This window comes from Lissotriton vulgaris, chromosome 5 (genome assembly GCF_964263255.1).
Source record: "Lissotriton vulgaris chromosome 5, aLisVul1.2, whole genome shotgun sequence".
NCBI lineage: Eukaryota > Metazoa > Chordata > Amphibia > Caudata > Salamandridae > Lissotriton > Lissotriton vulgaris.
The window spans coordinates 165,278,795-165,303,798 of record NC_141693.1 but is presented as its reverse complement, the minus strand read 5'-3'; the positions used below and the strand labels follow the sequence as shown (position 1 = coordinate 165,303,798).

At 42.0% G+C, this 25,004-nt stretch overlaps 1 protein-coding gene across 2 annotated transcripts in view; it reads right to left on the bottom strand.

Moving 5' to 3' along the window:
• ASTN2 (astrotactin 2) overlaps nucleotides 1–25,004 on the bottom strand; it is a 2,581,355-nt gene that overhangs the window by 2,147,391 nt on the left and 408,960 nt on the right. The gene's annotated exons all lie outside the window — the stretch shown is intronic.

Below are 25,004 nucleotides of genomic sequence, written 5' to 3'. Positions count from 1 at the left end.
CTCTCCCATACCACCAAACTCATATTAAGGCCCTAAATATGTCAGACCAGCAATGGTGTATGTAAGTGGCAGGAACAAAGTAGTCTCCATTGTCAATAAACCGGTGATCACCCCAACTCTAAATGGGATGGGCAGGCCTTAAGTTTGTCAGAGAGGGTACTTTACCGCCACTGCGATGGAGTATCCTTTCCAACAAACTGTAAATCAAGCCGACAATCACATAATTCCAATGGCCCTCAACATGCTAAGCAGATAAAAACAGTTGAGACAAACACAAAGTAACTAAGTTTACAGTTTGGTGTTCATGATAATTTATCACCAAGGCAAGTCTTTGAAAATATTATGCACAATATAGATAATAATTCTTTTCTGAAATGGTACCTGCATAGTGATACATTCTGTCTTTTTCAGGGTCATCCTGGTGTTTCTGATTATTTAGTGAACACAAGCAGTTTATGCTATGTACTAATGAGCGCTTTTGTAGCACTATATTTGTATTTGTGCATCTTTTCATAGTGCTTTTTACTCTTAAGTCTTTGCGTATTAATAAGGAGTTAGATATATACAAAAACTAGAAATATTGGACATTCAAATATCGCTTGTCAGGATTCTGATATTTGTTTTTCTAGTTATTCATTGTTTATGTACTTTTGAAAAACATTTTTATAAAGAATTCTGATACAAAAAGGATTCTTATATATTCCCTGTTTGGTATGTAACTGTCCCTGACAAATATCAGCCCTTACTTAAGTTTTCACTTGAGTCCAAGATTTACACTAATATATTGAAACATTCTCAGCCAGATTTTATTTCCTCAATACTGGCTGGATTAACACTTTCTTATCCTTACAAATTCACAAACAGGTACATATATGCTTTCCTCGTTTCCTCTTCTGAAGCTCACTCCCTTTCTGGTTTCCTTTTCCCCCTTCTAATCCTTTCCAGATTCTGTAGTGTTTTCCTTTCCTAGTACGTTTGCAGTTTTCACTCTCAAGGTGGATCTGTGATTCTCACATCCTGTGAAATTTGCTCACACCTGGCTCTTTGCTTTAACTAGTGTGCTTACCTTAACCTTCCTGGTTTATAATCCCTATGAATTTAGCATTCCTTGTTCTCACAACCATTTATTCTACTGTAACCCTGTTCGAACTTGTCCTGCTGCTTTGTTTAAATGTAATTTCCTTGTCCCTCTGATTCCCAGGTCCTGATTTAGTGGAACAGGTGACTATGTTTTGGGGCCTGTCTTTGTACTATAGCGCCTTTGATTTTCAAACCCTTTTCTGATGCTATTGCGCTGTCTGTTCATAACACAAATTATGGTGCTATAGCACCGTGTGTTCTTCATAACCCTTGCAGCAATATATCCCTTTGTATTTCCCAGTCCTCTTCTGGGTTTCTAATTGCTTTTATGGGTCCATACTTATGTCTTTTTCTCAGCCCTTTTTTCTGATGATGCTGTTTTTAAATTTCTGTGCATATGTCAAGGGTCTTTGTTCCCATGCTTGTATTGTCTTGTCTGGATGCCAGAGTTCCTTGTACTATCTCCATACTGCAGGCTCTTGCTCCAATTGTTGATGAGCCTTCACTAGTTTCCCGCATCTTTATTTTGGTTTTGGAATGAGTTAGATTTGCTCTATCTGCTCCGTTTCTTTTGCTTGTATGGAAAACCTACTTATTATAGCATAACATAGGTATTCGTAAAGCTCACACTCACCCGTGGGCATCTTGGTGCTGAATACAGATGTTTAATATTACGCAACTCAATGGTACTCATTTTATCAACCTAAGCAGGATGAAAGATTGAGTGGACCCGTCGGGATTTGAACCTGTGACCATGAGGTGAAACACAGGCCCCTACAGTGGACGCATTAGTCCACTAAGCCACCAGATCCAGCTATCCATGGGCAACATTGGGTTCTGCGATTTAGGACCACAGACACAGTGACTCACATTACCCGTTTTCTGGCATTGATCTGCTTTGACTAAGATTCTGTGAAAGCAAGTGTTCTTTGGCTTATTGTGATATTTTAGTTTCAGATACATAATTTTCCATAGAGATACCACCTATGATTTATGGTAGTTATATTATGGCTGCCCCATATTTTCCTTCTCTTTATGTTATTGCCATTTTAGTAAATTCTTGTATCATATGTGTGCCTTTTCCCTAGTTTGTCTTCTTCAGGTGCTACCCCATTCAGGGCTTGTGTACAAATCCTAGCTCCAGTTTAGTAATTACATTTCCATGCTACATATCCTTCCCAATATATGCTAAAACTCCCCAGTCTAATTCTCGTCTACCTTCAAGAGACCACTTGTTAGACCCTGATCTAGAGTTTGGGGGACAAAGGGTACTCCATCGGCATGGAGGACATTGCCCATCCCTCATCCTGAGGGACTTCACTTCTGCACACCAAATGTTGTCCATCAGCCCTGTGGATGAATCTCAACATTGACAGGAACAATTGCCACTGTGTTTACTGTCAATATTGTAAACGTTTGATGGACAGCTCCTTCAAAAAGGACGGTTGCCCATCAAAGGTTGTACACGTTTTTCATTTCTCAAAAACAAACTCCCAAAGAGGGAGTTTGTTTTAGAAAAATGAAAAACTAATAACGGAAACAGCGTGGATATTTTTTTCCCAAGGCGTGAGGTTCATTATTTTTCTTTTTTACTCCCCCTCACCACCAGGTATGACAGAAAAGAAGCTATCCGACTGCGCACTTTAAATTGGGTGGGCGATCTGATGGCTAACCTCTGACAGCCTTATTCTGTTTTGCTGTTGGAGGAGTATTTCAGTGGCAGAGCCAGAGTGGGCCAGTCGTTGACCTACTTTCAGTCCGCATGCCTCTAAATCAGGTGGGTAGACTATGAGTGTGGCTTAGAGGGAACTCCGTCGCCATTGTGATGGAGTAACTTCTCCACCAAAAGTCTAGATCAGCCCCTTAGGTATAGCTAATCTAGTCTCAGTGGGGGTCTTGCCATGTATTGCAACTGTGATAATTGCTTTCTACTGTGCTGTGAGTTACCCTCTAATCATCCCATTTGAGCTAAACATGACTGCTCACCCACAGGTACCCAAAGATACAAGGAGGCTTTGGTGAACAATTTTCAGTATACACTATCCTGGTTAGAGGGTATAACCTGCACTCTCACCTTGGATAGGATAAGGATTGGGGGAAATATTCTATTAACTGTCCACAAAACATACCATGGCTGCAGCTCCAAAAATAGGCTTAAAAGTTTGATACTGTAACAGCCAACCTAATGCCTACTATTGAAGGTTAAATGGTTTCCTAAGTACATATAAAGGTCTGGCACAAGGCTCCCAACTCAAGGCTTTTTACCTAGGAAGCTCATCTGAAAGCAGCTTATGCTGGACAATTCCTCAAATTGATTTCAGTGTTAACCTCTTATTAGCAAACTGCTCCTCTTCCAAAAGTTGCATGGTTCATGACCACAGTGGCCTTTGGCTCTTCATCTCCCCTTTTACCTGCCCAGTTGCCCAGATAGCATCGTGAAGAAGATGGAGAGCAATGAGACTGCAACTTTGCAAGCAGAACAATGATTTCACACACACTTGCACTCCACCCTTTCAAAATATAAAGTAAGTACCACTCTAAGTCTTTAGTGTCTTACGTAGTTTTCTCAGACAGAGTTTGAGCAGTCAGTCACATTTTGGGAGGTCTCATCTGAAGAGGTCTTTGGGGCGAGTCAATATTTCTGTTATTTGCTTTTCCCCAGGTAAATTAATAGAGAGCAAAATAAACATCTAGTACTAAGTAGGTTGTCAGTTTGTACCCTATAACTAAGTTACTCATTATATGAAGGGTTGTCTTAGGGAATCCTCATGTTTAACTTCTTGGGTGCCCATGACGAGCTGAGCTCGTCATGACCGTTACGGAACGCCCAAGCGGGGATAATTCTCCCGCTGTGCAGGGCGTTCCATTGGAACGGGGGTGGTCATGACAAGGTCAGCTCGTCATCAGCACAGCGCCACCGTGCTGCATGACAAGCCAAGCTCATCATGAGCAACGCAGCATCGCGTGCGGCCCTCCTCCCCCCGCACTGCGAGGAAATTAGCCCTGCGGCGATGGGGTTAAGAGGGTGTTGTATCAGCAATTAAGTATGAACATGACGAATACTTATAGCACAAGATTTTTGCATAATGTAATATTAAGTACAAGTTATTTAAAGTATTTGTCAGCCCCCTACCTTCCTGCTAATCACTTGAAGACCTCGTTCACCACATGACCTAAGTGCCTGAAAGTCAGTCTCTATCACCAGTTGTTAAGAGTCCGCACGAGAAATAAGAACAACATAGATACACAAGAAAAAATTGAGACCAGAGGCATGAAGAATGTAGCGGACAAGACAGATCTTCAAGGTTAGTCTAATCAGACTAAGGCTAATCAGAGCATTGATAACAATTTAAGCAGCAACATAGTTGGAATAAATGGCCTCACAACTACCTGGCTATTTAGTTCCCATATGCTCAGGTCATTCACTGTATTTGAATTCCCTATACCTTTTTTTATTTTCCCTGCAGTTTCCATTATGTTATTTTTTTGCTGACCTGCATCACTTATAAAGAAAGCTCATCGGGCATTTAATGGCCGATACAGCCCGGTATTTTGGGCTCTAATGCTATAGTGCGTTTCTCTTCTAATACCTATCCCTCCCACCCGAGATGTAGCTTTGAGTGCATTCCCACTTCAGCCTGAAGCTCTTACTTGGTGGAGATTGTCGATTTGCATCAGGGTCCACTCATCTACATACTTATGACCCTCTTGAGTCTTAACAGACTCCTACGTTTTTGTGGCTGCTCTTTTGGAAACATTCTGCTTCCAAAAGGCTTCAGTGGAAATTAATTGTCACATTAAGGTGAGGCCCTCTGAATCTTCTGGCATGTATGCTAATGAAGCCATCAGCCTCACATCGGTCATAGCAAAAAGGACCGATCAAATCAGCAAAGGAAGGCTACTGCTGACAACCCCAGATGGATTTTCTGAGTATAGAAAACAGCTTTGCATTCTCCACCATGGCCAGGTCAGGTTTGGAGCGGTCTCTCCGGTCACTGCAATGCAGAGCAGGATATCATGAGGACTATGTGATAGTTCTCAGTGGAGCTGATACTTCTGGAGCAGAATTACCTGAAGTGTGTCCATGTTCTGTCCAGACAGAACTTGTTACCAAAGAAAGTTACTCCTGTGAAGTAAATTGCTAGCTCTTAAATTTAATAAGGTGACTAAATGAGTGAAAAATAAATGCCTGCCCTGGACCACCTAAAACAGCGAATGCTTCAAAATCAGTGTAAATATCCCTGAGCAGTTTCTGAACCTAACACTGGATCCCATGAAAACAATATACTTGATTTTTATTCGAGGCTGGAAAAGCACACAAATCTTAAAACAGTCTTGCCAGGCATTTTAACAATTTTGGAAGAACTTGTAATTGTCTTTGAATGTTTGCGTTGATTTTTTCTTCTCAAAAGTCACATTGCATTAGTTTGTGAGACCCCTAGACATACATCATATGACAATACAGTTATATTGAGACTCACTTTATAGGCAAACAGCTTAACAAGCTGGCACTAAATGTCATAGTAAACTGTTCCATCTTGCAGTTTTACAAATGATTTTGAAACATTTTTTATAAACTTTTAAAGTCCTTGTCTGTTAAACACAATAAATTAATTTACCGTATTTTCCGGCGTATAAGATGACTTTTTAACCCCTTAAAATGTTTTCAAAAGTCGGGGGTCGTCTTATACGCCGGATACCAAATTTTCATGAGTGCAAGCAACGCTCTACCGACTATGAATTTGCCCCCACGAACCCTCCAATATGACCTGGACTCTTACTCGCGCGTTCACACTCCCTGTGCCGTATGAGGACTTTATCCGAAGGTGTCTGCCCGCTTCACAATAGGACCGGCAATGACACGTACATGAAGACAAGTACACGTTTACCGCTACATTACCGTAATCAAAAATTGCACATGATTTCAAAATAGCGCACAGTTACTTACAGTCCCGTAGTGCTGGGAGAGGGTCTCACGGGGCATTTCGTTATTTTCTTCCTGCGTCTTGAGCCTAGAGACACAGCGGTATATGCGCTGATCTGGCGCCATAATCCTCACGTTCATCGGAAGTAGAGGAGCGTCACTAGCGCACGTCATCTACTGAGTTCATGGACATGGAAAGGGGACTGCAGAAGGTTCCAGCCGGCAATACAGTACCTTGGAAGTGGGGGTCGTCTTATACGGCGAGTATAGGACGAAACCTACATTTCATCATGAAAAGTAGGGGGTCGTCTTATACGCCGGGTCGTCCTATACGCCGGAAAATACGGTACAACAAATTACAGTGACAGTATGGAGCATATTGAAAACAGTGCGCATGTGATCTGTGCAAAGACCTGTGGCTTTATCTGTTTTAGGTGAACAGCAAGTGGAAATCATGCTACTGGTATTTTAAGTCACAGCCATAAATATTATTTTATATCACGCCAATAAAGATTATTTTAGTTCAAATATTAACTATAAAAACGTGTGAACAGTATGCCATAAAACTGCAATCTTTAGTTTTCCATCTCATATTCCTTTTCATATATAATTACTTCAGTTAACTGGTGACATTTTGAGTGTAAAATGTTACATTTAAACAAACTTTTCTAATTAAATAGAATGTCACTGTAATATTTGTTGTTTTCTGTGAGTTTCTAAGTTTTTTTAATGTAAAGTAAGATATTGTGACTATACCTAACTACGTCACTTTAACCTCTGTTTTTTCAGTGATTTCTAGTTTTTTTTAAGTATAGTAATATTTATTACCATATGTGGCCATGTCAACCGCGCGCCACTCATGGCTGGAGACCGTGAGCAAGTGGGGTTCACTGCAAGCAGCCAACCTCCTGCTAGGCATGGTCCTTGCCCATGTGCAGAGTGGGTTGGCCACAGGGTCACCCACCCATCCATGGCCAACCCACCACAGACACCCATATTCCTTTTTTTCATTTGGTTTTCTGACCCTTCAGGAATATTGCGGGGGGCAGGTTGAGCCCTGTGTTCCAACCAGACTCTCACAAGAGTAAGGGAACAGGTTGGGCTGGCTCCTGCAAAAGTCCAACAGGTGTAGCAGGGTTTCCGTTCTCCCACAGAACTGTGCATAGAGATCTAGAACCTCAGTGAGTTAGGATGATCCAAAACTCATCTCAGTGTCAGAAATCCCCTTACCTAGCTAGCTACAGTGTCTCATGGATCATTATGGAATGATGCATGTCTTAGACAAACCAGAACATGATCTTTAGAATACCTCAGGAATCGTGGAACACATGAACACTCTTTCGTTATATTATCATTTCAAACCAAAACTGAGAGTCAAAGAACACAAGTGCAAGTTTGAAATATTTATTATTCAATGCAAAGTTCTCAAACGCAGTATCTTGTATAATACCAAAATGCAGATTATAAAAATCAGAGTCAGCAGCATAGTCACTAATCCATAGTAAGCAAAAGGTGCTAGCATGTTATAATGCAATTTCTATAGAAATCTATATCACCTATATTTCGCGCGCCCTATCTATCATATTATATTATATCTAAGAAGGTCTCATTTGGGCTTTAGCAGGGCGGCCCCATACCTCTCAATGTCAGTAGGAGCAGTTCACATCAACAGCTACCAGCTCTCTTCATGCGCAGCACCAAGTGTCTACGTTCATTCCGTGTAACTCTATCTTAAACCCGCGTAGAGCCCAAAATGTTGGCATCAACATTATTTGTGTTATGTCTAATGTCTAATGTGGTGCGAGGATCAGACCTCCCAGCAACCTTGTGTTAGGTTAATCTTAGAGTGTGCAGCTCTCAGTGTGCAGACAGATGTACCAAGTGTGCCAGGCAAAGCTGATAGCATAGGAATAACATATTATTCTCAAATAAAGCACCTCACCGCTTCTAGGGTGAAAGCTACAACAACAAGTACGTGTCGTGTGCAAAACTGAAGCCGAAGGCAAAACGGCTGTTTAAACATGTAATACACTCATGCTAACTTAACGCAATATATGTAATGAAGTATCCATATGACACCCCCCATTGGTCCGAGCACCGCCAATCATAAGGGAAAAGGCAATACTAAATCAGATACAAAAATTGAAAGCAAAATTCAATAAACTTGAGCTAAAATAAGCTAAAAATATGTATGAATGAATATGTATGAATGAATATGTATGAATGCCTACAGTGGCCTCAAATCTAAAAAGAACAACAAAACTCTTGAACCAAAAGTCTTCCGCCAGGTCCCAAAAATATGAAATGTAGGACCAGGTCGCATCCTTTCAAATGTTTGTAAGAGAAAAACCAAGGCACTTATCCGATATCCAAAGTCATGTGCCACCTAGACGTTATCTCCAGCGACATCACGTGAGTGAACTCTCCATCAGCTGAACATAGTCCATCCCTCCAATTCAGCGAGGGGAAAGTCATATTTCACAACAAAGCATTCCTCCCAGGCATCTCACGATTGGAAAGTATATGCAAAGAAAGTTGCAACAGCCTCCAGTATGAAATCACTGCCATCATCCGAAAATAGTTCAGCCATCCAATTTAGCAATGGGAAAGAACATACGTGCTCCTCCAGCATCGGATCCTCCTGCAACGTCAGAGGACAACTCGGTGGGTTCACCAGATCGCTGTGTGTCAGAAAGGCATTCGCCGCTGCAGAGATCTCCCATTGGCCCAGAACTCCATTTATCGCTGCCAAGGCCATAACTCTCTCGCCAGAACAGATCAGCTCGTGAGCCACCACGGGACGCATTAGCTGATCAAAATCGACGTCAGGAGCAGTCCTCAAGCATAGGCATAAATCAATGGCCCAATCGAACTCGCAGCTCAGGCAGTGAAACACAGGTTGGACACACGTGAAGTCGGTAAACCGAAATGACAATCTATAGGCCGTGCTTAATGCTGCAAGCGGCAAAGTTCCATAGTAATTGAGCATCCGATTACGGCACAGTGTCAGGAGGCGTTGAACGGCGTCTTGCGCAGGATGGGCATCCATGTTTTATGAAGAAAAACACCAACAGAAAGCCTGCGGCCACAGCCAGCAACACAGGTAGTCCACCAAACAAACTCGAAAAAATAGTGTGGAAAAACGTGGGAATGATACCAAAAACTTTTTCAAACGTAGTCACGAGGCCACTGCTTACTAATTTAAAAAAATGTGCAAGGCCAGTCGTTGAAGAAGCATTAAAAATCTGGTGTACCAGCTCGCAGAAATGAAATGGCAAATCAGTGTTTAAAAGCGCCTGCACCTCTGTGCGGGTGTTAGCTATGTGAAGGACATAAGTTTCCCGGGCCGAACTCAGGGTCACTTGTTTTTGAGACAAAAGGGCCCTTATTCTGCTTAAACCATTGAATTTCGCTTCCAAGGTTGGAATCCGTGGCCAGATGGAGACATCTGAAGACCCATGCGTGGGTGGGTATAGAACGTTCTTGCAGCACACCACACGCTCTGATACAGTTACTACATAAGCCACACCAATTAATAAACCACAACATAATTCGTTGTTTAAAAGCAAATAACTACCATTAGCTAATAATGTAAATGTGGGAACCACTGCTGGAACTGGCGTGCCTTTTAAAACACATGCTAAATGTGGGCGGTCCTGATTACAAGAACCGTGTAACTGAATGTGTCTGCATATTAATGAATGGTCAGGTGACTGTGTGCATTCCTCACCATTAAGATTCACTTCTTTCCCATCTTTCAGACATCTGTATGTGTATGGTAATGACCATGCCTCATGTAGGAACGCATTGCCTAGCGGTTCATATCGTCCTATAGCAATATAACGCATACAGTTAGTAAATTTATATAAAGGGAATGGTAATGTAATTAATCCATGAATAAGCCATGTGGCAGTAGTGGTTTCAGCAACAGAGAAAGGCAAGGACTCTAGCTTTTCAATATGTAGCATAGAAAATGAAGCATCACGCATTGAAAGCATGCGCTGTTTCTCAGTAAGATTAAAAGGGGCGAAAAGGGATGAAACGTTCAATGAGGTCCAGGGAACTCGACCAGCCTTAAGAGTCTGTAGGGTCCTTGCAAACTGCATTACAGAACGCAATTGATTTTGACCATGGTATAACGTGGACACTTCATCATGTACAATATCAACAACAGAAGAAACAATATTATCCAATGTGTAAATTCTGGAAGAAAGCATGTTAATACTGTTATCGACCACTGCAAGCACCTTTTCCAAATTTGCTTGATCAATAGCTCTCAGGCGTTTAGCTGCCTCAACTTGTGAAAATTTCCAAATCTCATTGTATATAGCATAAAGAAAGCGTTTAGATCTACCCCTAGCTGGGCCTTTTATAAAATCATTTAGGTCAATATTTTCATTCAACTGGGTCAGATGCAGTTTAACTGCAGCCAAAGTGGAATGATGTAACCAGTTCTGACACAATTTGCCTACTGAATAAGTAGTAACAGTGTGATCCGTTTCAAACCTGGGATCCGGCCTGATGTGTGTAAAACCCCCAGACAAACCCAAAAAACGACGTTGGCAAGCATCAGAGCTTTTTTGCCACAAAAGCCACCCCTCTGGATCAAAATGGGAAATATTAAAGGAGGAATTCTGTAAAAGTGTTTGTATCCCACTGATGGATAATGTAGTGTAATTACTCCAACCTGAATATTCTTCCAAGTCAGGGATAGCAGGGGTATTTAATTTTTTAGATGTAGCCAATCCAAAACATGTTGTTTGGGAAATAGTTGAATTTAAAAACAACATGTGATTCGGGATGAGACATGCACGATGCAAAGCCTCAGTGCCTTGTACCTGTCAATCTTTGGTACCCCAAACCGATTTAAGGTCAACAGTATCCTTCCATAACTCATAGCCATCCACAGATAACCTTTCTAGAAAGGACTTTGAATACAGCAATTTTGTATCAGTAAGTCTAACTTTGGGCATGAATTTCTGGTTCACTTTAAAATAAAACGACTCAGGATTTGATTGATTAAAATCTGTAAAATAAGAGTATTTTCCCAGAAATGTACTTGAGCTCCCCTGTAAAGGAGTAGGGCAATGTTCCCACTGAGTGTAATTCACAGGAACCCTCCTGGAACTTGTCTTGTGTAAGAAATGATTTCCATAATGTTGATAACAAAACAAATCACCATAATTGACAGAATCTAAGTACAAATCCTCAGCATCAAAGGCCGAATAATATTTCAAATCAGAGAACAATGCTTCTACAGCCTGAAGATCCCAGTCATCAGAACGAATATCTTGCTTAATCACATCTCCCATGTTTACTCTAAGCACATTAGGAACATTAATAACTTCTGTGGGGCCATGTATCTGAAACCTAACCGCATCCCACACAATCCCATCAAGGACAGGCCAAGCGGTAATTTCTACTGTTTTCAAGTCTCTCTTTAGTCTGTGTGCGGAATGTGAGGAGGAGAGAGGGGCCAATGTTCCATTAAGGTACCGAATTCCTGTTCTTTCTTTTACATAATGGCCATCGATCAAGCGGAAAAAATAAAACACAAAACCAATTGACATAAAAAGATAAAATGAAAATAATATCAGCCAAACGTATGTCCAAGGTGGAATTAGAAAATGTTTTTTAAACAACGTGGCATATTTTGCAATAGTCGATGGTTTCTTTGAAAGTTCCGAATCAGAGTCAAAAGAGAATCTGCACTGGTTAGCCAAACGGGCCTGTAGATCGGACATAGATAAATCAGCAGGATCTGCATAGGTCAGCTCATCAATGTTAGCAAGAGGAATAGTATTTAATAAAGGACTGGATAAAGCAGGCATCTCGAGGGACACCTCCTGATCTGTACCAGATGTAATAGCCAGCACAGAGTTCCTCACCATGGAAGGACAGGATGCAGCCGGTGTCATGCTATGAAGAATTGGCCACCCTGTGTGTCTTGACATTGTCAATAGAAATAAATCTGTTTTCTTTACGACCTGGAAGTGGTGGTAAAATGACTGTTCTTGTGCCCTTCACTCCAAGGACTCGAACCGGCGCTCGATATGAGGGACCAAACTCTTTCTTGTTGTCGATCTTCTCTCGAACCAGTTCTCCAACTTGGGGTAGCCAGCCAACTACCGGGATCTGCAACGCATCATCCGATGTGGAGGGCAAGTGTTCCTTTGCAAGACTGTCTCTGGTCTTTTGTAGATCCTGTAAAACATTGCAATGTTCATCTACGTCAAAGGCCGCGGCCTGGGCCTGGCAGTCTGCACCATCAAGGTCAGGGACGTACATCTTGATACCAAAGAGCATTTCGTATGGGGTCCGCCCACCCAGAGACCTTCTAGGGAGATTATTAAGCGCACGCTGCACGCCATAGAGGTGGGTCAGCCAGTTTCTACCAGTGCCTATAACACGGGCTGTCAAAGATTGCTTTAAGTCGCGGTTCATTCTCTCTACTACAGAATTGCCCTCAGGCCTGTAGGGACTTGAAAACTTCACCTGTACTCCCAACGAAACCATAGCATCCTTATACGCCTTAGAGGCGAAAGCCGGACCCTGGTCCGAATGGAAAGTACCACAAGCAAAGATTCCCACAAAGACACGCAAATCCTTAATGACAGTTCGTGAATCAGCGCTTCGATGTGGCCATACCCATACAAAGCGTGTGCATGAGTCAACTGCTACTAAGATGTATTTATACGCAGTATCAGAAGAAAAAGGACCACAGTGATCCAAATAAACGCAACCAAGCGGTTTATTAGAGATGCACAACTGTGTCTGAGGCGGACGCGCAGCAGTAGAGGGCTTAATCTGCTGACAAATGTCACACATAAGGACATAATCGCGCGTCTGTTTGTACAGTCCCCGCCACCAGAACCTCTGTTGTAGCTGAGATACAGTGGCTGAGACGCCCGCATGCGCAGACGCCACACCTTCATGAGCCGCTGTAATCAGAGAAGCTCTGCGATCCGAGTTGGGAACTAAACGCTCTCCAACTTCAGGAATTTTCACATAAGGAACCTTATCGGGACTTAAGTGGTATGTGTACTTCGAAGGGAACCCCGCAGGATATTTACCTCCCTTCTCCGTGGCAGCAACAGCCGCCAAGATGTCGTCATCTATTTTGCTTTTGGACATCGTGACCGCTGCAACTAAGTATTTTGATACCGCAGACTTCGCTGCCTCATCAGCAAGCGAATTGCCAACAGCGTGGACTCCCACGCGCTGGTGGCCGAGAGTATGAATCACAAACACGAGCGGCAGTTTCTCTTTAAGTTCCGCCACTCGGACCCAGATCATTTTATGTTTTATTGTACTACCTTTGGAATCACGAAAATCATTCTGAATCCAAAAGAACAAGTTCTCATTGTAAGACTGGACACAGTAGTAAGAATCACTTACGATTAAAGTCGTCACACAAGGATCAGCGTACTCCAATGCAAGCATAAGAGCACGCAGCTCAGCTAATTGTGCGGTGCAGTCCCCAAGCGTCTGCATGTGCACGACGCTGGACTTGAACTCATCGTTCACCATGGCACCGACCACAATGGCGCAAGCGGAAACGTAGGCATGTTTAGAGCCATGCGCAACTTGCGCCGACCCATCCGTGTAAATGATACAGTGGAAATCCTCCAACGGCCGCATTGCTAATGGAGCAGGATGAACAAATTCATACTGTAAATACTCCTGCGACCGTAAAGCGGCGTCAAAAATAAACGTGACATCCTGAGATGTCAAGGATGTAGCCCACTGAATCCACCGAGGGTGCAAAGCTTTAGAATTCGGTACACTGGCTTTCGTGACCGCCTCCAAGGCTGGACACGGGGTGACAACCAACATGCGCTTTCCCTGCGACAGGGCACGTTCCTTAAGAATTGCCATCTGCACAGCCGTTAAAACTTTCTCCACAGTGGAAAAACGCAGTTCAGCCGAAGTGTACAAGTGTGACTTGTAAGCAATAGGTACAGTATCCCCCTCATTAAAAGTCAGGTACGTGAAACCCACCGTCCCAGGGATAATTCTTATCACCAGGTTGGTCTGGTTATCACGGGTCTGTAAGTAGTCAGAAGTGAGCAAATCAGCCTGCAAGGACTGCAGAATGGCTGAATGCTCAGGCAGCCAGCATGATTTGGAAAAAGATGGTTGTACCAAGGCATATAAAGGCTTGATACGCTGGGCATATTCCGGAATGTATGTCCTCCCGAAATTTAAAAAACCCAGTAAAGACTGTAATTTTTTCAGCGTTGTCGGAGAGCGCAACTGCGCGCACTTCTCCAGGAAGTGAGGAGCCAATCCCTTTCCTTCATGGTTAAGTTCATAACCTAGAAACAACACTGTGTACTCCGCAATGTGTGATTTCGCAAAGTTAAACTTGTAACCCATGTCTGCAAAGTTACAAATTATGCTGTTTACTCGACACAGATGCACCCAAAGCTCGTCGTCTGTGAGATAAATGTCATCCACATACGAACATGCAACTGGATCGAAACGCTCCAAAAGAGAGACTATGCGGGCGGAAGACACTCCAGGACTATTTTTATATCCCATTGGGAGTCGTTTAAACATTTTTTGTACGCCGCCGCATGTAAAACTGGTCCATTGGGAACTTAGACCATCTAATCTATGTGCATAAAAACCATTGGAAATGTCAAGCGTGGTTTTGAACCGTTTACGCTCAAGACTATTCACTAGGGCAGAGCCGTGAGTATTCTGTACTGCACAGTTACGGCAATGCGAGTTCAAATGCCGGTAATCCAAAACTAGACGATATGAGCCGTCCGGTTTGTTAACAGTAAAAAGGGGATTATTCATTGGTGACACACACGTTTCAATTACACCTTGATATTCCAATTGTTCAAGGATAGCCGCGACCGAAGCTTTAGCTTCACGCCGTATGGGATACTGGGGTTGTGGCTGCGGCTGTGACCGTAAAGGAATCTCATGGCTAGGGGACAATTTATCCCAGCCACACTGATTTCGGTACACAGCCGGCGCAAGCGCCAGAGCCCACTCTTCTGCAAAATGCAGCGCTTCCACTCTCGATACAGTGTGCGCGAAACTGGGGAGGATTACCTCCTCCCCTCGCGGAGCTGCGAGAACAAAAGGTGGGGGCCAGTCAGCCTCCGAAAGCAAAATGTCATACGTATCCGAAAGATTCTCCCAAAATACCCCTTTTACAGTTCGCTGCATGTCACCTTCAATTAACAGGACAATTTCAAAAAGTCTTTCAGGGGGAGCAACATGTGTATCAGCTGTTTCGATTACAACATAAGTGTCAGTCGCTGTCACCTTCAACAGTGGACGGAGGGCCTCTCTCACTATGGTAATCTCCGCCGCGCTGTCCAGCAAGGTCAGAGCCCACGTCAGATTCCGAAGCCGCGTTCTCACTATCTGGGGCATATCGATGCGCCGTTAAGGCTGCGACTTTCTTCTTGGCAAACTGCGGTCTCTTTGGCGTAGAGTCGTCCCGCTGGTCCCCTTCACTTCGCGTGCGGGGCTGGCCACGTCCTTGCTGACCACCCCTGCCCCTGCCGCCCCCTCCACCACCGGTTGACGGAGCCGATGAGTCCTGAAAGGAACGAGGAGAGCGTTGGTCAGATGCCTGATATCTGTCAGGCGATTTAATCGTAGCGCGATCGCGCAATTCATAAACTCGCTCTGACTGCGCAGGTTGTGAAGGCGCCGGACTAGAAACCTGTGTCTGTTGTTGTTATTGCTTACCCTGATTCTGCTTTTTAGGCCAAGTTTGTTTTTTGGACTTGGGCTGTCCACCAGTTTCCGAAGACTGCCCCTGGGGCTGCTTCTTTTCTTTTTCAAGAAAAACCTTCGCACCCTTAGAATTGCGGCCAACCATTTTATAAGCCGCCACAATAATTCTTGCTAGCTGACGGGGTTTCTCGGCATCGGGAATTAACGCCAGACCATTGGCCACCTGAAAGTTCACTGCATCCCCTTTTACATTGGCAAGGATAATACCGCAAACTGTCTCAAATGAACCGTTAAGGCGCATACCCAACTCAACCGCCGACTCAGGTCCGTGATCATCCTGAACACGTTTGAGGATCGCAGACAGGTTCGATACTGACGGTGTGCCAAAGCACCTCGAGTAAACCGCTGCAAAAGTCTTACCCCATGTCTCACAGTCAGCAAGTTCCGGGGCTATTTCCTTCGGTAAACTAAGCGTAAGAATCCGGTGTTTTTCACTCGGAGTCGTATTAGGAAACACAGCCTCTAGCTGGTCGAATTTCTCGGCAAGCCAGTAAGGAAAATCATCCTTATTCTCTGGCTTTCTGCCCATAACGGAATTCACCAAGACAGGACTGATTTTCAAACCAGCCTGTTCTGCTCGAAGCTGCGCACCTGCGGGGGCTGCGCCTTGAATATTACGACCAATGTAATGAACAAGCGCTCTAATCACTCCAACCGCGACCTCATGAAGACGCCGCAGGTCACCCACATTACAAGTGGTGCGATTAGGATGAGGAGTAAATCCACCCAAAGCGGGCCAATTTGTGCCCGGAATGGACAAAGGACCTAACCTCGGAGCCGTTAAAGAATGGGGTAGGGCGCCACCAAACCAAACTCCTTGCTGCCAAGCGTCAATAGGTACTTCCAGTGCCCTGTACGGAGCATAAGCCGCCGGTACATCCGTGGCAGTGTATGAATGGAAGACACCCGAATTAGCGTCCACACCCGGAAATGTTACCCAGGAATAAAACAATTCGTACGGGTACGCATGTTCCGCACTCACCACTAAAACCACAGCCAAGCCTTCCGCAGGCACATTATATGTCCGCAAGTGGTCGCGAACCGCGACTCGGCTATGCTGCGCAATTTCCACGGCCATGATAGCACAGGAAGTGAAAAGAGACAAAGAACAGTTTGTAGCACAACTGGGTAGTAATTCAAAGAAACCGTTTTTAGAAGAATTCAAGCTTGAAAAGACCTATCTCAAAAATAGGTAGGTTTTCCGACACCACCGTTTACCGGAAACGGGTATGAAGGTGTTAAGGTTTGAATGATATACTACTCGAGTGTCATGAAATACGGCCAACCAATCCGTTGGGCGCCATGTAGCAGGGTTTCCGTTCTCCCACAGAACTGTGCATAGAGATCTAGAACCTCAGTGAGTTAGGATGATCCAAAACTCATCTCAGTGTCAGAAATCCCCTTACCTAGCTAGCTACAGTGTCTCATGGATCATTATGGAATGATGCATGTCTTAGACAAACCAGAACATGATCTTTAGAATACCTCAGGAATCGTGGAACACATGAACACTCTTTCGTTATATTATCATTTCAAACCAAAACTGAGAGTCAAAGAACACAAGTGCAAGTTTGAAATATTTATTATTCAATGCAAAGTTCTCAAACGCAGTATCTTGTATAATACCAAAATGCAGATTATAAAAATCAGAGTCAGCAGCATAGTCACTAATCCATAGTAAGCAAAAGGTGCTAGCATGTTATAATGCAATTTCTATAGAAATCTATATCACCTATATTTCGCGCGCCCTATCTATCATATTATATTATATCTAAGAAGGTCTCATTTGGGCTTTAGCAGGGCGGCCCCATACCTCTCAATGTCAGTAGGAGCAGTTCACATCAACAGCTACCAGCTCTCTTCATGCGCAGCACCAAGTGTCTACGTTCATTCCGTGTAACTCTATCTTAAACCCGCGTAGAGCCCAAAATGTTGGCATCAACATTATTTGTGTTATGTCTAATGTCTAATGTGGTGCGAGGATCAGACCTCCCAGCAACCTTGTGTTAGGTTAATCTTAGAGTGTGCAGCTCTCAGTGTGCAGACAGATGTACCAAGTGTGCCAGGCAAAGCTGATAGCATAGGAATAACATATTATTCTCAAATAAAGCACCTCACCGCTTCTAGGGTGAAAGCTACAACAACAAGTACGTGTCGTGTGCAAAACTGAAGCCGAAGGCAAAACGGCTGTTTAAACATGTAATACACTCATGCTAACTTAACGCAATATATGTAATGAAGTATCCATATGACACAGGATTGTGGCAAACCTAATTTTTGTATTGGGCCCCTGGGACCCCCCACAAGGTCCAGGGGTCAGGGTAGCCCTACACTGTCCCCTTATACCTTATTGTTTTTTTTTTATTTTCAGGAGAGGTGAGCAAGTCCCCATGTCAAGTAATGTTGGGCACAACATTTATCTTCATGTTGCGGCCTGCCAATCAGAGTATGAGCTCCCTGGGGCGTCGCACAAGCATCATGCATCTGCGGGAGCAAGGCAGTTGATAGGACGAAAAGCCCCTTTGGCCAATAAGATCTCTCCATTATTTGAAGGTGCATGCCCACATTACTCTGAGAGTTCTACAAACCCAACCCTCCAGGTATCTACATTTTTTACAATGATTCTGAAAAACGAAATCTCAAAAAGCACACTTTCTGGGTAGAGATCTAGCTTTCTGCCATTTTTGGTGCAATTCTGTTCAGCTGTTTTTGCTGTACAGGTGTCTAAAATTCCCTGTGGAAATTGCATGGGGAAGTTGCCTAGTGAAAGGCAGCCAACCCACATGGCAGACTGCCGAAGTCCCTGCATATATGTATATAAATGTCCTAGAGCATTGTGATGTCTGGGCATCCTTTCAGTTGGGTTATGAGATTTCTTTACGATTGGAAAGTTGTTATTCGAGAGTTAAAATCTTCAGTGGAGGTCAGACTGTTCAATGTCCTCCAAGAACATTAGAACTATGGCACACTTTGAAAGCTTTATAAGGTTGATGTGTTTTGTCATAGTTTATAGTGAAATTTGTGCATGGCTTTGTATGCCATGAAGGTGAACAGTTATCGATTGTCCGGTCTGAAATTACTGTACTGTTGGAGGCCTTTTACTGTTATTTACTGGATACACTGGACAAGTTATGTGCATCATGATAGTGCACTACAGCAGAGTTTAGAGTTTTGAGCGTAGATGATCAGGTTATCTCGCCTGCAACAATCTCCTGCTGGTTGAGAGACACTGGTTGAGAGACACTAGCTCAGTAACACAAATATCTCAGATGTTTCTAATCAGAATATGTGGATGATCTAAGAGTTTGGAAGGCTCTCTGAATGAGGATAGGAGAAATTATTCACTGCATAAAGAGGAAAGGGTAGCTCTCAACCAATTTATCATAGTTCCAGTTTTTTTAATGGAGTTATGTAACACCATAATGTTAAGCTAAATATGATTTACTCTTATTGTGAGAAAATGTTCTATCCCATGCAAGCCAAGAGTTATTAGTACCATGCAGGTTTGGGGTGATTTGTGTTCTGTGTGCTGGACTGCAAATAAGCATACTTACTGAAAGTTGAAGACCAATATGATAAATAAGGATATGGGACAGACATATCTCAGGAATCCAGTGGTTATAGTACTGAGTAGTAAACAACAGTACAGAACACACATATATAATGCAGACAGGTAGAACCCAGAATATATCCAAAGTGTGATAGGGAATGAATTCTGAATGCTGCTGAGATTCCACGAGTGATGTTGCGTTGCCAATGACCAGAAAAGGAAATAAGTGTGATGCTTATCTAGATGATGAAATATCAAATTATTCTGAAATGTAATGAGGCTTGAAAACAGAACTAGAGGGAGGTATACAATCATTGCGAGGTGCGTTTCATTTATATGGTGATGGCTTTGCTGGCAGAAATGCACTTGTTAGAGTAACTCAGGTGTGGTTTATATGAAACACACAGATTTACTCAGTTGCCAAGAAGGTACATGTCAGGTCAATGTAGATCTAATTTAAATGGAATGGAGAGATACATTTAGTTCTCAGGAAAAGATTTTCGAGATCAACTTGGATGTGTTTTATGTTAAATTAAGGCATTTAATCGGTTCCTGGGTAGGTACTTGTGAGGTGAACCTAGATATGATTTATGTGTAATATAGTGATTCACTCAGTTCCCCAGAAAGTGCTGGAGCACAGAGATTTACTCAAGGGATGTTATTGACTGGGCTATGCCCTCCAGCACCTGTGAGTTGCTACATGCAGACCAACCTCTCTCCCTGCATACGTGCTTGGTGTTGTCTTGATATTTAGCCCGCTCCAACTGTGACTCTGTGCACAGTAAAATAGAAGCTACAATTTTCAGACATTTATATTTCCATACTGCTTGCAGGTTTAACAAAAATTTCCATTATTAATTAAAAGAAGCAGTAATTCAATAGGATTCTCCAGAGCTTCAAGTTATGTAAATATTATTACGGCTCACTTCGAACAGCAACATATATACAGGAACAATGAGTGGCAAACACGTTTGGTTATGATTGTACTATAAATTGATGCATATTCATTATTTGGAATGGAAAAGAGGACACATTAGAACAAACCATTATAAATCTCAATAGTAAACATCACTGTTTCCATTTCAGTCACTATATAAGTCAAGAGTGTAACTCATTCTTAGATGTGCTAGTGAAAATGAAAGATGATAAAATATAAAACAACCAATAGAAACAACTTGTTACATTTTCAGTTTCTATCAAGAGAAACACATTACAAACAAGGTGGATTTTTTAACACATTTAATAGAGGATACCCGTTACAAATTATCAATGAAGCAAAAGATAGGATAAGGCTGAAACACTATTTGACTTATTAGTAAAACTGAAAAAAAGGGAAAAAATACATACTATTTGTCTCAAAATGTTCACCTTTGAGTAAACTCATTAGAAATATCATAATTAAACTTTGGAAAATCCTACAATCAGAAACAGATTTTAAAGGGTTGTTTCTTGAAACAATTGGCATTTTCATTCCAGCGATCCATAGATATCAAAGAAATGGTAACCACAGACAAACATACTGAACAAAATATAAGAAACAGCAATGTTTCACCAAGAGGAATACAACCATTACTGAAATTAATATACTGCAATAATTTTATTGGAGGAGTATTTCGATGCCATCCTCACTAGAACATCAAGAAGAAAGATTACACTAGATGTGATGCAAGTACTTGCATGTTTTCACTTAAATGTCCATGTAGACTGTTATACATTCCCCATACTGGAAGAATGACGAAATTTGGATTAGCAGAATATAAAAGGATCAAATGCATTAAAATCCCAAATCTAGTTTAGCTTCTCATTTTGAAGAACACAGCCACAATGACAGCCATTTAAAATTCCAGATTCATGAGAATGTACCAACAGATATGAGAACATACTAACAATTCTGTAGCAGAAAAAAGTATTATGGATGAAAAACAGCCTTAGGACTCAATGACAGAGTAGAAATGTCATGCATTTTTTTCTTTAGCTATGTCTGTTTTTTCATTTGGATTACATTTGCCTGTCATGCAATTTCCAAAATCATGTGTCTTGAAGGGTTGATGATTTTTATATTTAAATGTATATGTTTGAGCATTAAGCTTTAAGTACATATCCTTTCCTACAGTATTAGTTTAATTATGTTTGTGGTCTGAATTATGCATGTCATTGGCTTTTTGTGCCTGTGTTCTGTGTCTGCACATCCTTCATTTTTGCCTTCAAATCTTGGACCCTCAAAACTCTGATTTTTAAAACTGTCAGTAATTTTTTGGTTTGATCCCTACCACGTTGTTCCTCTTATGTTGTTTTCAACTCTCTATATAGTGATCATCACCACAAGTCAACCATGTTTATGTTACAGCTTTTTATCTTTGTCCAATATCCTACATCTTTCTTGATTCATGTTCGTATATTCGAATCCAGGGACGTCTATGTTTTTACCTAAGATTTTTCACTCAAGTAACTATGTGTGTTAATTTGAACTCTACTACTTTCCAGTCTTTTATAGTTTAGCACTCCCTGAATATAGCATTGATGACCCTTATTCACATTTCAAGCTTCCTTCCTTATTCTCCTCTCTGCATCAATCTCTCAGATATGCATACAGTCTAAGTTTCTTAATTTCTCACTTTCTTACTTTCAGTACAATGCATTCCCACTTTTGCTATGTATTTTGCTTGTTGTTTTATATCCCTTCTATTTTTTCGTTACTGTTCTTGTGATCCTTACCAGTTTTTCACATTTTTTCATTTGTTGAACATCATTGCTGTATATCCTAAATCTTTAGTTGCGAGCTATTCATTTTACATTTATGTATTTGTACTCATGAACCTTCCCAATATGGCGGCCATGTATGCTTTCATTCTCACCCTTATTTCCTTAGCCTTAGAGGTAAAAGTAGCACTCAGCTTTTTCCTAATGATCCCAACCAACAAGGCACGCATTCCTTACACTGCAAGTTGGTTATTTTGATTTACTTGTGGGTTTTTTTATCGCTTGAGCCTATATTTGCTCAGATCAATTTAAAGTACAGAAGGTATACTAGAACAATCAAATCCAGGACAAGTGACCAATGAGGGTTTTTTAAACACAGTGTGCATTGATTTGGAATCACAGGAGCAGCTCTAACTACAGGTAAGCCAAAAAGTGGGCAATTTGAGGAGATTCAACAGTCGTCTCAACTAAGTACGGTAGACAAAAGCAACGGTTACTTTGCTTTTGTCACTGCAAATGTGTCTAGGATCGATGTTAAACTATTTGGAAAATTAGCATAAAATCATAAGCTTATTCCTGTTTCTTCAAAAGTGCAATTGTACAACTACATTATAATTGGAGCAGTGTGAGCCCTGCTAGCTTTTGTGCTCAACAACAACTGTGGATTCCAGTGACTATCTTGGTGCCAAAAACTATATGGACCAACATCTTTGTATCCCAAAAATTAATTATAGAGTTGTTATAGACTCAACAGCCTCATTGTTGTCATTACATGCAAAAATTAAAGGCAGAATTTCCTGACTATATGACATCCCAAATTTACCAACTCCGCTTTGCCCATGATCAGACTGTGATAGGAAATGGATGGTCGTCATGTCAAACATGGTGGAAAATTACAAGCAAACGTAAGGAATATGACACTTTACAACGCACGCGTTACAACACGTTTCATTACAATGCATTTTTATATTGTAAAGTCCATTACAACGCATATCGTTACAACGCATGTCATTACTACGCATAATCCATTACAACACAATTACTATTCTAAATCCGCTGGGGCGTTACTTTGGGGAATGCGTAATGGATTATGCGATGTAATGACATGCGTTGTAATGGAGTTTGCGATGTAAAAAATGCGTTGTAATGACACGGGTTGTAAAACGTGCATTCTAAACAATTTTTCCCAACGTGAGCAGAACGTGCAAAGTCTGCAAGTTCCATATCTTGTTTTAGATCCAGATTTTGGTTAAATTCAACCACAAAGCTATATTGGTTTTATTTGAGAGGCAGGCAAAGACGTTTCTGGAGGACAAGATTTAGGATTTTAAAACATGCATATCAACAAATTTCATTTAGCACCAAGACACCTCAGGGTATTCGCGTGCTTTATACGTTTCACTAACATTAACATTAACATGCAAAGAGTGGTAAGCAGGCAGAAGAAGCCATAAGAAATATTCTCCATCATCATTTCATCCTCTCTGGCAAGAGCCTACGGGGATGCCTTAGAACCCAAAGCTCTTAAAAATGACAATTAGGTGATACACCAGCGGTCAAAAATACACCTTATCAAACACCATTACAAGATGAAGAGAAATGAAAATAGTTGTTAGATGCTCTGGTGTGGAATACCATGATTTTTGCCAAAAGTGTATTTTTCTTTTAAATTTACAATATGCTGTCAACTCTCCTAAACATAGTTTAACATTTTGTTTTAGAGTCTCAAGCAACTAACTTCAACATACATTGGAATTTGATGAGGGAAAATGTAGGTCATTACATTGATACACCTAACAAACATGTTTATGAAACTTCCATAAACAAAACACACCCTCACTCGTGCATCACTTCATAAGGCATGACCATAAAAGGGCTTTTGAGACCCTTTCCAAACACAAATAAGAGGGTACATGAAAAGGGTATTCCCTCCTGTTTGCAGTTGTTAAGGGGAGGATGAATAGTTTTTGACCACCATTGCAATCTCAAACTACTGCTTGTTTACTGACAAACCAAAGTTGTGGTACCTGATGCACAAAAGGGAAGCCTCTTGAGCTTCCTCTTGAGAATCATGTTTGCGGTTTGAGGGGGCACACGATCTGGTCTGGAGGACAACTGCCTGCTTCAACTGATGTTTCCCTAAACTGGTAACATTTTGATTAGAGCAGCACCAGTGGATTTAGTGGATCCAGTTTCTTACAGACCTCTTTCTATGCATTTGTAAACAATCACAGGGGTCACGAGTTGTGACTTGCATAATTAAAATTCATGATGTAGACTAGTTAACAACCCATTGAAAAGCGACGTATTATTACATAGATTGCTTTGCAAACTGCACACCCGTTTTATAAACAGATAGTTGAAATACTACATTTGGTACAATATTCTAGCTAAGCAATGAACAATCGACCCACTCAAATATAGAAAACAAATTGAAAGTCCTGTAGCAGACCTATGGACGCACTTTGGGGCCTATTTCTGGAAAAGTCATGCAGGGCAGCAAGTTACCTTGCTGGACTGCATTGCGTGACATGGAAGGGGCAGGAATGCGCCATATTTAAGGCAACGCAGCGCATTCTTGCCTTTTCCTTTGCCCTGGCACCCTTTTGCCAGTCTAGCGCCAACGCAGGCAGCCCTGCACCATGGAGCCTGCAGGATTGTCTTTGTGCAGGAAAAGACACCTGAAAGGCATTTTACTCTTTCCATGTCGTTATGCCTCTCCTGGGATGGCGTATCTTTTTGGCACATTCCCAGTTGAGGTACATTCAAGAATACATAAAATACCGTGGGAACTGTGTGGGAACACCCGCGCAACGCCCATGGAATGACTTCCCAGGGCAGAGTAAGGCAACACAGGGAGTTGTGATGCGTTGCCGTACTCCAGATTGAAGGAGCCACTCAGGGCCATGCAAAGAGGCCTTGGGTGGCTTCATAAATCTGAGATAAGGTTTACCATCGCTCTTGCTCCACGTTGCGTGGGTCAAG